Below are 16,417 nucleotides of genomic sequence, written 5' to 3' on the forward strand. Positions count from 1 at the left end.
CACTCAGGAATTATCCCTGGCGGTGCTCAGGGGACCATATGGGATGCTGGGAATTGAACCCTGGTCGGCTGCGTGCAAGGCAAATGCCCTACCCGCTGTGCTATCACTCCAGCCCCCCAAGCTAGATTATATTAAATAGTGAAGAAATAGGGGCCGGAGCGATAGCACAGCGGGTAGGGCGTTTGCCTTGCACGCGGCCGACCCGGGTTCGATCCCCGGCATCCCATATGGTCCCCCAAGCACCGCCAGGAGTAGTTCCTGAGTGCAAAGCCAGGAGTAACCCCTGAGCATCGCTGGGTGTGACCCAAAAAGCAAAAAAAAAAAATAGTGAAGAAATACCCTTTGAATATATGAACCAAATCTCATCATACTAAAACACTGTGTTTGACTCTGTGCAGAGTAGAAAATACTGATTCATTTATTACCTTGTCATTATAGTGTAACATGGTTAGCATGGTAGATGTATATTACTTTCAGAGAGGCACTAGGCTGAGTAGGCAATATTGATCTTACACGTTGGCGTTTCCTCACTCAAATGCTGATAAAAGATTTTGAAAATAACTATACATTAGTTTCAGTTACAAGTTTGTGTCCTTGAACTACTGGATCTACAAGTTACCATGAAGAGAATTGTCTATATTCTTCGATTCAGAATGACTTAGAGATGCTGCCAATACTAATAGAGCTATAAAGAAGAAGTGATTAGTTTTTATGTTAGAGTTAGCATTGTTAGTACACAGTGTGGCTAGTTATGTTTTCTTGTATTAATTAGGTGTTCTGATTGCCAATTTCTCTTATGTCACTCTAACCCCATCTGTTTATAAAATACCTCATGGAAAGTTCCTTAGATATTTCTTAAACATAAATTCTAAGTATTCCACATATTTTATATCCATAAAAATAACTAAATGGGGGAATCATATTTAAAAGAAGATTCTAGTCATTATCTACTACAACTTCATCATTCTACTCAGGGTACATTCACAAAGCACTATAAAGTGTGTGAGGGAGGGTGCATTTACACCCAGAACATCACCATGTCAGAAGAAAAATTATGTTGTATATAGAATCAGAATTTCAATGTACCTCCAAGGCTATCAATTCAGAACCAATATGTCAGAAAGGCATTTTTGATGTAACTGAATCAGGTTTTATCTTTGGGAGAAAATGGCTTGATTTTTATGTTTCAAACTGCACCTTATTTAAAAGTATTTTGTTATTCAGACTATACTTCATATCTGCACTGAAGGATGAAGATCAAGTGAACATACCAGGGAATGTGTAGTTAAAAGTAAAGAAAATTATTTATTGAAAGAATCAAAGTAAAAAAGGTGAAGACCTAAATAGCTGTGTGGGGTATGCTATTGTATCCTAGAGGTGAGAAGATGGCGGGGGTGGGGGTAGATGAGGAAACTTTGGCAGACAAGTGTATAACAATTCTAGGAGAAAAACATCAGATCAAGGTTCACATCTTTAAAAATATTTAATTTTTTAAATTCATTTTATTATAGTTTAGTTAGCATGGTTACAATAATGTTAACACTTATGGTTTTAATGTATTTCACTACCCTGAATGTTCCCAAACAGGAAAAATAATTTTTTAAAGATACCCAGACAATCTTCTGATACAAAACAAGTTACCTCTGATGTTGTAGACATACAATCCAACCAAAATGTGCTATAGAGTTCTTTCCAGACCCTCCTTGCACAGACTGATTTTTTTAGCCTCTTTGAGTATGAGGGCACATTTCCCCTGAGTCTAAGTACAGGCTGTATCTTGAGTTTTGTCTGACTGTGATGAGCCTCCAATAGCAAAATCTTGAGAATCAGTAGAATCAAGCCTATCAACCTATCTGAATGATATTCTTCACTGTGTAGACTTCTGGGTAAAAGACTGGGAATGAAGGGCAAACAGGTAACAGAGGCAGATCCAAGTCACCTGAGCATCCTGATACCCACCCAGTGCACTGACTCAGTGCACTGAGTTATACACAGTAGTATAACTGAGACTCTTCCCTATTTACCATTCATGGAGTCTAACTTGTTCTGTGATGGGTGCATGGGGATGGCAGCTCTTGAAAATCATAAATTGGGAGTATAATGAGGAGTTGGAGATCCCAATGGCCTTCTTTTGTGCTCCCACTTTTCACCACAGAACTATACACACTTCCTTTAGTGAGTCTTCATCTCCTCTGCCAGCTTCTTCTGGACTCCTCACTGAATGTTCTCAGTTTCATAAGTTCGGTGGTTTCAGAATCTGCCTGAATCACTTTGATTTAGAGGTTGGTTGTTCCCTAAGCTCAAGATTCACAAGAGTAAAATGTCTTTTCCAGACCAGAGGAAAGAATTGAGAGTGAGTTCTCTCTGGTCAGACACGCAGGTCACCAAGGGCTATTCAGAACTGAGACAGAGGCTTCAAAGTGGGGAACACAGGGATGTAATTTGGATTGGATATTCTAAATCCAACACACCCTGCCGCTCCCCAAATTACAGGGTCTGCATTTAAACTGCACCTGAAGTATCCAGCCATTTATTATTCCATTGAAAGGTTTAGAGTGAAGGAGAGTATCCATTTTCTAAAGGTGTCTTTATGTCAGTGGGAAATAAATGCTATATTCTGCTTTCTTGAAGTGTGTATCTTTACAAGAGACACTAACAACTATGTTAAAACTTTTTTATATGTAATGGAGTATACGAATAAGAATTTACATATATGTTATATATGTAGAACTTCAATAGTGTATACCAGCTCATAGATGCACATATGTACAGACATATATAACATTATGCATTTACATTGAAGGCAGGACACTCAAAATTTAAAAACCACATAAAAATGACTTGAGGAAATGAGCATACACTTCTCTGAAGAAGACAGAAAGATCACTAGTAGACATATGAAAAGGTGCTCATTGTTACTTATTATTAGGAAAATACAAACCAAGGCAAAAGTGAAATATCTCACATCAGTGGGTAAGGTACATATCAAAAATAGGCACCCAGAGACTTATAGAAATGCATCTAGACTGTGAGCTGAGCTGCAACCCCATGCTGCCCGGGGAGGGGGAAGGATTTTCTCTCCCAGCACTTTCTTTCTACGGGGAAGAAAGCAGCGGCAGCAGCACCAGCACCCACATGGCGTTTGCCATTTTCTAGGGCTCACAACCCAGAGGTACTTGCTCTGTAGTGATGTGGCGTGCAAGAGATCATGGGGTGGGGGTGTTACCGGCACACCCTCCGCCCAGATGAGATCCGGAGCAGCCGCGCATGACACAGCCCCTCTGCACCTTAAAGACTATGATCCAGGAGGTCTACTAACCCATTTTGGCACCCAGAGACTTTACTATACTGTAAACTGAGCTAAAACAACAGAAATCCAAAACCACGCAGCCACTGTTGAGGCCGTGCGAGCTCCTATAATCTTCATTCTCAGCCATGGAAAACAAACTATCAAATGATGCCTTTTCAGCAGGTTTGATTGTTGGGGGGAAATTCCAAATAATAATAGTCAGTTCTCTGTTGAAATATTGAATGTATCCAAAGTATAGAGAGAATAAAGTGAGATCATTGTCCACTCAGTTGCAGGGGAGGGGAGGGGGGTTTATTGGGGTTCTTGTTGGGGGATCAGGGGCACTGGTGAAGGGATGGGGGTTTGATCATTATATGACTGAGACTTAAACCTTAAAGCTTTGTAACTTTTGTCACGGTGATTCAATAAAATAAAATTTAAAAAAAAAAGTAGAAACAAACTGTCTTGGAATGGATGAGGCAAAAAAAGAACTCTGATACACAGCTGAGGAGAAAGTGATCTGGGTTCAGCCTCTGAGGAAAACAGAACTTAGAACTTTTAGAAGATCCAATAATTCCATCTTATTATCTCACCTGCTAGACAGAAAAAGAAAAACGTCATTCAAAAAGACATATTTGTGGGGCTAGAACAGTAGTACAGTGAGTAGGGTGACCAGGTACAATCCTCAGTACTCCATGTGGTTCCCTGAGACCTACCAAGAGACCTGGAGTTTTCAGTCACAGTTCCCGCATACCAGGGATTTTCAAAGGATTCATTCTCATGCTTGTTGGTCTCCTGACAAGGATGTGAAAATCAGCTGTGATCATGGATGGTGGCGATTGGGTACTGGATGTTTATGGCCGCTGGGGTTCATTTGGGGCAGGCAGAGGGTCAACGCCTGCTCCCTTTCAAGGTGCTCTGGTGAAATCAGCCTGGAACAAGGACCAGAGACATTTCTGCGTGTTGCTCCCTTCCAAGATTCATTTGTAAGTCTGATGGTGGCTATGGACTTTCTATCTGTAGTGAATTACTCACTATTAACCTTTTCATATTTTACTATAGAGCAATGTTCCTTGCTTAAGCACAGAAAGACCATTAATGCTATGATCCTAATATTTGGGAGTTAATTGACTCTGAAATATATCTACTTCTATACATCTGTCAAAATTTCAAAATTACTTGACTCAAGCTCCAGTCACCATAGTTTCTAACACTGTAAAAGGTGGTTCCCACTGAGGGATCTCTGGATGGACCTGGGGTAAGCAGCAAAGCTACTGCGGCATCAAAATGGGACAGTCTGGAATGCATAAAGCATGGTCTTGGTGCAAGCTATTATGACTTAAGAAACAAGAATAGGGAAAGATAAACTGGCCTGAGGATCTAATCTGGGATTTATGACAAAAGTCTACCTGGCTTTTAACACTTGCTCTCCCTTGGAACCCAGGAAACGTAGTATTGGAATCTATATATCTTACTCTGTTTACCCAAGTAACTGCATATACTTTATGGATTCTAGTGTAATTTTAAGGTCTTTGACCTGATTTTAAATGACTTTTTCTGTAAGATGTGAGATACAAATTCAGTTTTTTAATTTTTCTTTTTGCTTTTTGGTATATGACTATCCAGTTTTCCCAGTGTCATTTGTTGAACAGTCTATGTTTAAATCATGACCTGCACCTTTGTTGTAAATTTAGCTGTCTTCAGATTAAGGGTTTTATTATTGGGTTTCCAATTCTAACCCATTGATCAGACCATCTAGCCTCATTCTAGTACTATGCTGATTTGAGTACTATAACTTTATATTGTTGTTTTGAATCAGATAGTACAATATATTCCAATTTCTTATTTCTCAGCATTGCTTGGGTTATTTGTGTGTTTTATAATATCATACATATTTTATAACTGACCATACTAAGTCCTTAAAGAATATTACCAGAATTTTGAAGGAGATGGCATTGAATTTATATAATAATATACATGGGGTGGTCATTTTGACATGTCAGTTCTTCCAATTCAAAACATAGAATATTTAAAATTTTCCTCTTGTCCTTTGCTTTTTCTTTCACAAGTGATCAATCATTTACAAGGCTTAGGTATTTTACACATATTTTTTTTAAAAAATGTAATTTTAAAATTTTATCACAGCTCTCCGCAGCTGTACAAGCGTGAATCCAGACCCAGCAGAACCTCTGTCGGTGTGAGCAACTCCTCCCAGAATGTCTCCAGCCTGAGAACTAAGCCTCGGCCCCGTGCCCGCCCGGGAGGGGAAAGGTATTTCTCTCTCTCGCCTCTTTCTCTCCGGGGATGAAGGGCGAGGTGGCCGCCATATTAAGACGACCACAGATGGGATTTACGACAAAAACTGCAGCAAAAGGACATGAGGGTGCTCTTGGGAAGGTGGGAGGCACCGGCCCCTCCCACCGCCGAGATGTGATCCCGGGGGTCGCACGCATGTGCGGCCTCTCCGCAGCTGCACAAGCGTGAATCCAGACCCAGCAGAACCTCTGTCAGTGTGAGCAACTCCTCGCAGAATGTCTCCAGCCTGAGAACTAAGCCTCGGCCCCGTGCCCGCCCAGGAGGGGAAAGGTATTTCTCTCTCTCGCCTCTTTCTCTCCGGGGATGAAGGGCACGGTGGCCGCCATATTAAGACGACCACAGATTGGGTTTTCAAGCCTGCAATTATCTAATATCTGGAAGAAATCTCCCTGGACTTCTTGTTAAAGTACAGAAATTCAAAAACTGCGGCCGCGCGACCGTATTTGTTTTCACAGTAGGTCTGAATCTAGTGGGGTACTCCTAACAACAATAGTGAGGTTTGTGTTGAAATATTGAATGTAACCAAAGTAAACAGAATGTAAAATGAAACTTATCAGTTACAAGCTAGGGGGTGGGGGGGCGGGATGGGAGGTGTACTGTGTGGGTTTTTTTTTTTTTGGTGGTGGTATATGGGCACTGGTGAAGGGATGGTTGTTTCAGCATTGTATAACTGAGACCTAAGCCCGAAAGCATTGTAATCTTCCACACGGTGATTTAATAAAATAAAATTAAATTAAAAAAAATTATCACATTTTTTCTATTTTTGTTTTTGGAGCAATACCCTGAAATGCTCAAATGCTCAAATATTTAGAGGTTCCTTCTGGCTTTGCACTCAGAAATCACTCGACTGTGCTGGGTTTCCAGGCGACAGAACCCAGGTTGGTTGTATGCAAGGCAAATATGCTACCTGTTATACTATCGCTTCATCACTTATCACATCATTCTTAAAAGATAGAATTGAACAGACCATTACACTAAAGCATGGGGCTGGAGCCATAGTTCAGTGGGTAGGGCATTTGCCTTGCACAGGTCCAACCTGGGTTCAATCCCTAGCATCCCATAAGGTCCCCTGAGCACTGCCAGGAATAACTCCTAGATGCAGAGCCAGGAGGAACCCCTGAGCATCACCAGATGTGACACAAAACACACACACACACACACACACACCACGCACACACACACACATACTCACATACACAAAAGCTGACAATCTTTTCCGAACAGGGCTACTGGATTTTAAAGGAAGAAATAATCAGCATTTGGGGAGAATTGATAGAAGGGATTGTTTTAGAAAATACTCACATATTCATTATAGGTTATATACAATTTGGGAAAGGAAGGGAAAAAAATAGAACTTCCTGGAGAGGGGCATATTGCGGAAAGGCAATGAATGAGTGAAGAAATTCAGAAGTCTAAGAGTGTAGATTAATTTCCCTTATAGGTATTAGAAAAGAAAAGACTGCATATATTGTATGGACTAAATTCATTTTGTTTTTTTTTAACCTAAACCTGATGGTGCTCAGGGGCTACATACCATCTTTGTGTTCCCAAGTTGCTCCTCTGGGACCATGTGGTTCAGGGTTCAACCCAAGGCTCCTGCATACAAACAAGGCTTTAACTTATTCTCCTGGCCTCTTCTTCCTGAAGACTAATTAGTTGTTTTTAATGTTTTGTTTGGTGCCATGTACAGCAGTTCTCAGAGATTCTTCCTTTGTACTCTGGGATCACTCCTGGTGATACTTGGGCCTGGGGGATTGATCTGGGATAGAGTGCATGCAAGGCAAATGTTCTACATGCTGTTCTATCTATTTGACATAACTACTGTTTTCAGCTTGCCTGGTCAGTAAGAAAAATTTGCCACTGAAAGTCTAGGAATTGGCCAGCATTGGCACTGCATGTTTATGTCTGTCTTTGCAGTTGAGCTATAATTAATTCAACCACTAATTGTGATAAGAGCTGATAGGGTCCTTAGAATTCTTTAATTTAACTACTTCACTTTAGAAATCTCAAAACTTGATTTCAGGAAGAAATTATTGTTCTAGTTTCTTAATTTAATTTCATTTTTAATTTATTTTTGTTTTTCATTTTTTATGTTTTATTATACTATTTACTATTATGCTATATGCTATTTATTTATTATTATATACTATATGTATTATATACTATATACTATTTAGGGCTGGAGTGCACAGCAGGTAGGGCATTTGCCTTGCACACGGCCAAACCAGGTTCTATTTCTCCACCTCTCTAAGAGAGCCCAGCAAGCTACCGAGAGTATCTCACCCCCACGGCAGAGCCTGGCAAGCTTCTGAGTCTCAGGAGCATTGAGGGTCATGAGGAGGCTCCAGGTGTGAAGAGATTGTGTTAATCCTCACACCTGTACCTGCCCTCATGGAGCCACTAAAGGGAATCAGGGAGAAGACAGCCTGGGACAGCCCAGCCTGCAGCTGCCAGAATCCTGGCCTCTCTCCTTGGACAGCATCTGTCAGAGATGACATGAGACAATATAGAAGATCAGGTTGTTTCTAGAGGTTATGATAGGATCCTGTGGGGCCAGAAGGGAGGAGTTTCCAGAGAGAACAGACTAGAGGGGATTTCTGGCATAATGCCTCCATGCATCCTCCAGCTGTCCTGTCCTCCTCACCTGAAACCAGGAACCCCAGGGGGTCACTGGGATATAACCACACTGAGGATTTCTTCCTGTAATATTCATAGCAACTGGATGTCTGCTTGTAGCTGAAGGTCATGGGGCCCACAGGAAACAAGGCCTGGTGTTGTTCATTAGGGTGGGACTGTGATTTCAGGATCCTGGAGGACTTGGGTTCTTCTTTTTTAGTCAGAACGAACCTGTCAAATTTCTTCCCAGAGTGGCATTGGAGGGCCGGTCACATTTCCTCCTAAAATCATAACAGGACTCGGCAAGGGGAAGGGTGGGTTGTTGTAAGATCCTATGAGAAGAGGAGGCAGAATGAGTTCAAAGCCTCACATTCCCCAGAGCAGGCATCATGAAGAAACCCTTGAAAGCAAACCTCCTTTCTGAGGGCAGAGTCTGGAGTTGGGACCCCTGCGTGTGCCCTTACCCGTTACCACCAGATTCAAGGGTCACTATCCTGAGTCTTCCTGAGATAGTGACAGCAATATTCTCCTGCATGTTTATCTGTCACATATGGTACAGAGAAATTGGTCTTGTCCCTGGACCTAATCAATATCTGTTGGTGATAAGACTCCTTTCCTTTTTTTGTAGATGGAACAACCCTCTATCTGGATTCCCCTACACCAAATGGTCACAGGACTTCCTAAAGGGATCACAGGTCCTGGTTCAGGCCAGATGTTGGGTTTGGAGAAATTCTCTGGAAGAAAATCAGAGGTTTTGACACAAACATTCCTACCCACCGTTCAAGTTCTGAGCCCAATGCCCTCCCTAAATTGTTCCCACCATCCTAGAACTGCTATTTTACATCCCCAGCTTCTTAGGGGCCTCCATCTCCAAGGGGATAGTAGGTCCTCTGACCCCTGGGAACAGAATCACTGCCTGAGTTCAAGTCTGTGAGCCCACACTCATCCCTGGAACAAAGTTCTTATGAGAGACCTTTGCGGAGAACCCTCCTCTCCAGAACCTCCAGAGTACTAAATACTTGACACATCAGGCAGGGCTTGACTGTGGAGCATCACCCCCTTCCCATTAATCTCACCTAGAAAAGCAGAGCTGTGAAGCTGACAGCCATGGTGACCCCCTCTCTGATCCCAGTTGTGCAGATAGAGAGACCGCAATGTCTGAGAGGACAGGTGTGGTCACTCTGGGTCAGATATTCTTCTGAGATGTCCTTTCCATTTAGGGAGACCAGGCAGTGGTTACTTCAAGTTCTCAAGTTGCTTCCTTCACACTTCACCAGCCTTTCACAACTCTCTGGGGGTATTCTCACTCACGGACAGTGGTCACTGAGGTTCTGTGATGCTTCAGGGAAGACACAATTCTTCCTGATGCTCTTCAGAACTCAAGTTTCAGAGGCTTGTTTACTCCAACTCTGTGGTAAGATGGAGGGGCAGTGTGAAACTGAGCCCAGAGAGAGGCTCAAGAGATAAGAGAAGGGAATAAGGGAAGGAGACCTCTCCTGAGCCAGAGTGTGCATTATATCTGCCCTTTTCTGTGCTTCTTTTTCTTGCAACAGGCCTTACCCTTACCTTCTTTAATAGGCTCTGAATCATTCTTGCCCACTGGGTGCCCCTGATCCCCAGGGCAGGGTTCTCATCCCCATCCCAGAAATATGTCTTCAATGTAAGGGACAGTGAGTAGGTTTATACCCTGATTTATGGGAGGAAATAAAACAGGTTTATTTTTCAACATTCCTCCTTAGGCCATTGCTGTATGTCACATCAATCTCTGAGCTTCATTTCATCCCTTTGTAACATGTTTTAACATCACTTCTCAGATGATTGTGGGCAGGCATCCCTTGAACAATCAGGTCAGGGATTCTTTGATTTTTCTTCATTTTTAGGCCTCATTAAGTATGTATTCAGAGCAAGAGAAGAGTGAAGTGTTGGATTCTACACTTGAGGTGATCTATTGTATCCACTTAGGAGCATTTTTAGTAAGGTATTTTAAAATATCAAAATTAAATTTTAAAATATTAAAATTATTATTATAATATTACCTTTTGAAGGAAGGTCTTGGCTTGTAACAAATGAAGGAGTCTTAAGGCCATCACACACTTAGTAAAATCCCTCTTGTTTCCTTTAATTACAATAAATTTAATATTTAATTATAATATTATAAATTATTATAATTATTACCCACATATTACAATTTTTAATATTTTAGCATATTTAGAAAATTTAGTATGTCCCAATTACTGACAAATATACCAGCAAAGTAAATTCATAAAGGAGGGAAATGACTGTCTTTAAAATTGTCAGCGGGGCCGGAGCGATAGCACAGCGGGTAGGGCATTTGCCTTGCACGTGGCCGACCCGGGTTCGATCCCCGGCATCCCATATGGTCCCCCAAGCACTGCTAGAAGTAATTCCTGAGTGCAGAGCCAGGAGTAACCCCTGAGCATCGCTGGGTGTGACCCAAAAAGCAAAAAAAAAAAAAACAATAAAATTGTCAGGGGACCATACAGATGAAAAGTTTCAAGTTAAGGGTCTAGAGAAACAGTCCCAAGAGCAAGAAATTGCCTCTCACATGGTTGAATCTGGTTCTATCCTTTGCAACTGCACATTCTCACCTGAGCACTGTCAAGAGTGTTCTTTCACCACAAAGACAGGAGCAAGTCATGATCATACCTGGATGTGGCCTCAAAGCCAAAACAATAAAAAGGTGTCGAAGTTGAGTTGCACTAAAGTCTGGTCTGGTAAGTGGCTCTCTAGGGGATTATTCCTCCTCTATGTAGATAGCAGAAAGACCCTCGGTTGTCGATCTGAGAAGGGAGAAGGGACCAGGCTAAATGTGTCAGCTGTGATTAAATCTCAAGATAAAGGAGATTAAGTACACACAGCAACACTGATAATAGTATGCCTTTATAGAATTTTTAAGTGAATTTGGTAAATATCTTAGCAATAAACACAATCCATTTAATAAAAGCAAAATGCTTTCTTCCTTAAGGAGAATATATAGCTAAATAAATACTAAAATAATATATAATGTTGAAGAAAATTTGCAGAGTGTAAGTCCAGGAACACTGAAATTAGATTGTTTGTACACAGAGAACACAAAGAAAACGTCCGATGCATGGTATGAGTTTCAGGAGGAAACTGTGAAGATTAGTCTAAAAATAAATCAGAGACTAGTATGATTTTAAAAAAAGGAAAATATTTGAGGCAAATTCACACACGTGGTAGAATTTGTGTTAGGATATTATATGCCTGAAACAATTATATTATTAACAGCTTTTAAAATCATGGTGCATTTTTTTCTCAAATAATAAATTAAAAAAATAAAAGATTATCAAGATTGTTGATAGAAATGGAATTGGCCTTTAGCTTATTTATGTGTAGTCTCTAAAAACAGCTTTACCAAATTGAGCTCACTGACCTAGGTGAGTGTCCTAGGTGGATGCTACTGTAGATAGATCTTTAAATGCTACTGAAAATTTCAGCCTGGCATCAGATCTCCCACCAAGCAATCCTCATAGTCCTTAATAGGGACTCTGTGCCTTATCAGCACCCCTCCGGCTCTCTAAATGGATCTTCTTCCTTTGAATAAATCTCCTTTACCTCCATGCCCCTCTCTTCCCAACTCTCACTTTGTATCCCTAGATACCTGCCCCATCTCAGCTTCAGTCCATACCCTCTCCCTGGGTTCATCAGCACTAGGGATTACCTTGGATGTAGCATTTTGAGCAGGCACAGGTCACCAGAAAGATCTATTTATCTGGGGCACCCTGCCACTGAGAGGACAGGCTGTTTGTGCTACATCACTATACTGGCACCCCTAGAAACTCATATGGTCCAGGGAGAAGTAATTTTGGAAACTCAAACCTGAGATTACCAGGGGACTAGGGAAGGTTTGGCTCCCTCTCCTTGGACAAAATAAATCTATTACAGCAAGTACCAGAATGAAAAGAGCAGATAAGCACGAAAGGACCTGTGGGATCAGAAAGGAGGACTTCCAAAACATACCTGTAGAAGTGGTGCTGCCCATAAAACTCCCATCTTGTTCTTTGGAATTCCTGGTGTCAAGGTGCTTATGACTCTGTGAACATTTTCCAAAAATGCTTTTGTTACCTTGATACTCATAAACATGGTCACTTCATTATGCTTGATTCAATCTGGATCATTTATGGACAAGACAAGGTCCTGAGACCAGGAAATTGGTGAGGCCACTGGGATGTGATCAGACCTGAAGTCTATTATAGCCATAACTATAGAATCTAAATGTCTGTTGTGGGTGGGGATCATAGACAGGATCTAAAATTGCCCACTAGGGTGTGGTTGTGAGTTTTGATCTCAGTAGTACTTTGAGATATCATTTCTGAGTCAGAACAAACCTGTCAAGTCCCTGCCACAAGCTACACTGGAGGTTCATATTTCCTTCTGAGGTCACAGCAGGGCTCTGTAGGGCTGGATTTTAGTAAAATTCTATAAGGTAAGATGATAGAGTGTTAAACGGTTTTGCAGCTCCTCGTATATTTCAGGGTCTTTGAGGTGGGGAGGGCACCTTAAGAACAGACCTCCTTCCTGAGGGAAGAGTGGGATCCTTAAGTGAGCTCTCACTTACCAGATTCAAGGGGTCCCTATGCACTGACATTTCAGTGATCCTGAGACAGTGACAGTGATATCTCCCTGCATGTTGCACAGTCACATGTAGGGTGGAGATATTGGCCTTGTCCCCAGACTCCAGTAGATTCTGTTGGTCCTTAAGCTCAAATATCCCTCCCTAAATAGAAATAAATCACATGCCTCCAGGTCCTTGTGGCAATGGATAATCTCTGGATCATCTGAGTGTATCATGGAATATGACTCTTCCTAAGTGGTGGGTTGAAGGAAGGTCTTGGATTGTAACAAATGAATGGGGTCTTAAGGCCATCACACACTTGGTAAAATCCCTCTTGTTTCCTTTAAATTCCTGATTTTAACAATTTGATTCTTCTTTTATTGTTTTTTGTCAGTCTATATAAAATTATCTCAGTTGTGCTGACTTTTAAATAACTGACATTGAATGCAGTAATTTTCTGTATTATTTTTCTATGCTCTATCATTTATCTCTACTCTAAACCTATTTCTAATCCCAATTTCCTTTACTGAATACCTTTGACTTGGGTTTTGTTTGGCCTTCATTTTTCAGTTCCTAAATTGGAAAATTAGTTTGTCGTGAATTTTCTTTTGATGTCAATTTTTGCATTTATGAATTCTCCTTTAAGTACTTCCCTCTTAAGTTTCACAGTTTTTGTTTATTCTAAGATGTTATTTATTCTTGGACCCTTTGGTTCTAAGTATGTTCTTTAATTCCCACATAATTTGAGTTTCTCAAATTTTGTACTATTATTGACTTCTACTTTTATTCATTACTTTCAAAGGCTATACTTTATTGAATGCAGTACTTTTGCCATACTCCATTTGAATATTTTTTTCTGTAGTTACCTGGTAACTTATAACCAGAACCACTGTTCTCTCCAAATAGCTCAGAATGAGTTATAAGAAAATCTGGGAACCTAGGAGGATTCACCATACTCAGCCCTGGAAGAGAGTACTTGTGAAAAACTTAAAATTTATATGATCTAATTCTCTTCAATCATTCTAACCACTCAAGCTACCTGATCAGGAGGCTCCCCATGAACATGGTGGGTTCATGTTGGGCTGAGCCTAACATATCTCCTTCTGTCTCCTCCACTTGTCCTCAGCATATATGCTGAAAAGAGTGGATACATTGGTAATTATGGTCTTATGTGGGTTCCAGCATGCAGATAGAGGAAACTCAGTGACCTTAAGCACAGACAGATACACAGGATGTGGTAAGTCAGGGATGAAACCTTCTGATGGTCAATAGGCGATTGGGCCTACAGGAAGGAGAAAATACCTTAGTTTTGATCTGAATTTCTTTAGAAGAGACTCAGTCCTCTGAGACTCATCAACTCTTAGAATTGTTTCTGCCTGGATTCAACCCCTGCTTAGTGAGTCTGGGACCCAGTTTCTCATAATAAGTGGGATGTAATCAGGAGAACTCTTACTGAATGGCTCACTTATTTTCTTGGTACCTCCCTCCACAAGTGGGCTTTTTTTCTGTCTTCATCCAGTCACAAATAAATATTTGCATTACCATGCACAAAGCCCTTCAGGCAAACCCCAAACTTGCAGCTATGACCCAGCTCTTACTGTATGCCTTTAGTGAACTCAGATTAGCATAATATGGGCTTCCAGAGACTGGTTATTATTAATTTATTTATGAAGGAGAAATATGGGGAGATGTAAGAATAATAAGAACCAGGATGATCTATATTGGACAGATGATGCTTGAGAGGCGGATATTCAGAAGCAGGGGATGAGACGATTATAGAGGTTTTGGTTTGTCTAGTTTCCTTGAGGCACTGTGTGACTGGAAAGAGGTAGAGGTGAGTCTATTTCTGTAATATTGATTATCCTTATGCAGTGATACTGGGCCCTGTTTGAGGACAAAAAACAACTATAAGGAATGGACCGTTATGCTCAAAGGTTTTTTGAAGATTACATGAGCCACTGTGAGAAAATGAATAGAGATGCACCAAGTGTTAATAAAGTAAATTATAAATAGTTATTGAACTCCTGTATGGTTAATCCAACAAAATAATGGACAGTGCTTCTGAAGACTTGTTTTTAATGCTCATATACTTCTCAGCCCTCGCAAAAATATTTAGAGAAGGAAAATGGAAAGATAAAGTTCCAATTTTGATTCTTATTCTACTTTGTGACTTGGGAGTTGTATAGAAGTTTGCCTTGTTGAAATGACTCTGATAGGGGTTGGAGCGATAGCACAGTGGGTAGGGCGTTTGCCTTGCACGCAGCCGACCCAGGTTCTAATCCCACAATCCCATATGGTCCCCTGAGCACCGCCAGGGGTAATTCCTGAGTGAAGAGCCAGGAGTAACCCCTGTGCATCACCGGGTGTGACCCAAAACCCCCCCCCCAAAAAAAAAAGAAATGACTCTGATAAAGCAGATAGGTGAAAACACAAAAGTTAGAACACCTATGAATGAGTAAATGAGTGTGATACAATGTGAGTATGACTTTGAGCAGTCATTTTACTGTGAATATATTTTTATGGTTCAATTAACTAGAAGCACAACTTATATGTTTAATGCAGAATATCATTTAGAGATTCCAGGGATATCTCAGTGGCAAAAATACCTAATCTGGAAGCAAAACTCCATGTGTTTGGATCCTGGTGCTGCCCATATGCACCAAGCATAGGTCAAGCAGCTCTGTTCTTTGTGCAATTTGTGCAATCTGTTTCTTGGCTTCAGTTTCCTGAAGCCAAGAGTGTGGGAGTATGAAGATAAAAATATATTTTTGGTCACTGATATGGCAACAAAAGTAAATGAGAAAAAAATTGCAATAATTGCATACTCTAGTAATGGAATTTTTATTTTTCTATGTACGTAATTCAAATTTGGAGAATTGACATTAAGTGCATAAGAGTTTCAAAAGATTTAATCACATTAGAAAAACAAAATTTTATGGCCCTTTTACATGCTAATGTCTATGGCTGATATTCGCAATACGCCGGCCTTTATTTTTAAATTTTATTTTTTAATGTCGGAATAATGTTATTTATTCAGCCATTAATTAAGCTGATTGAATTGGGCATGAACTCCACAATACTTAAGCTTTTAGATCCATACATGAAACTAGCTAAAAGAGCATTCTATAAAGCATACTGAAGTAAATTGAAAACTAGAGAAGAGGTAGGAGAAGAGTGGAATGGAAGAGTAGGTTGAGCAGGGAAAATGAAGAAATAAAAGGAGAATAAGAGATGGTGGAGGAGGAGAAGAAATAAACACATAAAGAGGAAAAATCTGTACAAATGAAAGATAGAAGTTGCATGAGTTAAATTCTAACAGAGAGATTAACATAAAATCACAGTTCATCCACAATGGAATCAAATTTGTCATCTTCTGGTCTTGGTTCCCTGAGCAGTTTTCGTGGTTTCCATGGTCCATGCAATGGGATCCTTCCACTTTATACCCCTGGCTTCAGGGGTACAGCTACCTTTCCTCTGTTTCCAGCTGTGGATCCTCATGACTCAGCCAGGCCTCGATCAGAATTACCAACAGTATCAGGAAGAGGATCCCTGCTGTAGTCATCCTGATGAAATTCTCCACAGTATAGTCAAGAACGGGG

This window comes from Sorex araneus, chromosome 6 (genome assembly GCF_027595985.1).
Source record: "Sorex araneus isolate mSorAra2 chromosome 6, mSorAra2.pri, whole genome shotgun sequence".
Classification (NCBI taxonomy): Eukaryota; Metazoa; Chordata; class Mammalia; order Eulipotyphla; family Soricidae; genus Sorex; species Sorex araneus.